Raw genomic sequence first — 2,574 nt, 5'->3', positions numbered from 1 at the left:
GGCCTTAGCCAAAGTTGGTTGCTTCAATGCTGCTAATGTGACTTTGGGTGATTGCCCAGGTAGCTAGTTGTCTCTGTGATTTGTTGCATGTTTTGAAAGTTGTTTTACTGAACTTCCTAATTACCCAGGTAACATTATTTCCCTTCTCAGATCTTCGATGGGGTTGAAGACTATGTAAGTGTAGTTACTTTTCTCTCATGACTAGGCCAAGTTATTTATTATACAAGACCTAAGCTAGTTAGAATAGGATATTTGTACTTATTGTATATAATTTCATAGTAGGTTTAGAACTCTCTTACTTAAACAAAAGGGGGAGGTGTTGCAGGAAGTCCTTCCGCTCCTCCAGCCTATAGCCGCTGAGATACCAGCCCATTGGGGCGTGGTCTCTCTCCCTTTAAAAAAGCGTCCACTTCCTTCTCTCTCCTCTCTTCACTTCCTGCTCGGCCAGCGACTAGACTCCCTTCCTGGTTGCGCAGAGGGCTGACAGTGATCTGTAAGTTTTTTCCCCTTTAAATAAATATTACCCTATTAATCATAATTCCAAACTGCTGTGGCATTGTTTGTGACTTACGCCTTCACTTTAGGGTTTGAGCCTGATGCCCAAGGTAAAATACAGTTTCTCTCTAAAGGGAAATAAACTAAATCAAAACTCTGACAGTGATCTGTCTATCTGTAAGTACCATCAATGTCTAATGCATCGATTGCCTTTCCTTTAGTGTTCACTGAGATACATAAGAAAACTAAGATTATATAGGCACAAACAACCAGATATTTCTGTATGTCTATATGAAGATGGCTGGTGAGATTCCTCCAAACTTGAACTATGTTGCATGTTTACTTATAAATATTTTGTATGCTGTAGTAATAAAGAATTGTTTTGCATTTGTTAGTTGAAACTTTTAAAAATTTGTTTTTATTGTGTGTATGTGCATGCATTTAGGTCAGGTCTGAGCACAATTTGAGTAAGTTTGGTTAGACTTGGTGACAAGCTCAAGTTTCTGACTAAAATAGATTGACCCCAAAACCCTGAGCCTTCCACTTGTTGGTGGGACAGGGTCTCATGTATCCCAGGCCTCAAACACACTCTGCAGTTGAGGATGACCTTATTCCTCATCTTCTTGATTCTGCCTCCTAGTTGCTGGGATTGTAGGCATGGATTGGAGATTGAACCCAGAATTTCATGTATGCTAGGCAAGTTTCCACCAAGGTAGCTTTGTTTGGTCTTATTCTACCTTGGCTTGCCTGGAACTCACTGTGTAGCCTATGCCTGCTAGTTAAACTCTATTTAGTAAGATAGATTAAAATTTTTCCTCCCACTTATCCACAGTGTACTTCAGTATGTTACATTTTATATGTAAATATAACGGCCAGTTCAGATTGTTAGGGTCTGCAGTTGCTCAGAGATTCACCAGACTGTCTTAGTTTGGGTTTGTATTGCTATGAAGAGAAACCATGACTGTAGTAGGAGCTGCAGGCCTCTTCCCACAGCCCAGCTCCTGCATGGCTAGCTTTACACCAGAAATAACAACACACAAATTGTATGCATTTAAACACTGCTTGGCCCATTAGCTCTAGCCCTTACCGGCTAATTCTGATATCCCGATCAACCCATCTCTAATAAACTGTGTAGCACTGGTCTTACCGGGAAAGATTCAGCATGTCTGACCTGGCGGCTAGCTTCATCGCATGTGTTTGCCCAGGAGAGGGGAGCATGGCCTCTGAGCTCACTTCCTCTTCCTCCCAGCATTCTGTTCTGTTTACTCCTCCCACCTATGTTTTAACCTATGAGGCCAAGCAGTTTCTTTATTACTTAAACAATGACCTTCCTCCATCACATGACAGTGGCAACTCTTATAAAGGAAAAGCGGTAGCTTGTTTACAGTTCAGAGGTTCAGTCCATTATCATCATGGTGGGACATGGTGTCATGCAGGTAAACATGGTGCTGCCGCTGTACCTGAGAGTCCTATATCTTGCAGGCAACAGGAAGTAGTCTGCAACACTAGGAGTAGTTTGAGCATAGGAGACCTCAAAGCCTGCACCCAAGTGACACACTTCCTCCAACAAGGGTACAACAATTCCAGGAAAGCCACACCCATTAGTGTCACTTATTGGGGGCTGTTTTCTTTCAAACCACTGCAGTGACCATGGATAAATAATAAGATGCTTTTAATTTCTGGGACCTGAAATGACTGGGACCAGGTCTGCATCTGAGAGTGCTCTCAAGATGTAGTATCTAGTCATATCAGCCCAGGACTTGTAAAGACAAAACCCACAAGATTACATGTATCCTGACTAAATGTAGGCAGGGTCTAATTTTTTAGCATAAATGTCTTGCAGTTGTCCTAGTCATCTTTTTTAGCAGAGTAAGCAAGTTTGATTACAAAAGCAAAAATCACTGTCTTATCTTGCTAGAACAACAGATTCAACAGGATCAGACAGTTTAAAAATCTTCAACATCCGATTTAAAAAAATGGGTTGGGTGGGAGGAGTGGGCTGACATTCTGTACAAATTAGGTTACACGCTAAAGGCATTTAGATAGATAGATAGATAGATAGATAGATAGATAGATAGA

The sequence above is a fragment of the Microtus ochrogaster genome, unplaced genomic scaffold (genome assembly GCF_000317375.1).
Source record: "Microtus ochrogaster isolate Prairie Vole_2 unplaced genomic scaffold, MicOch1.0 UNK14, whole genome shotgun sequence".
Lineage (NCBI taxonomy): Eukaryota > Metazoa > Chordata > Mammalia > Rodentia > Cricetidae > Microtus > Microtus ochrogaster.
The sequence above is the reverse complement of the archived record's forward strand: the minus strand, read 5'-3'. Positions refer to the sequence as shown.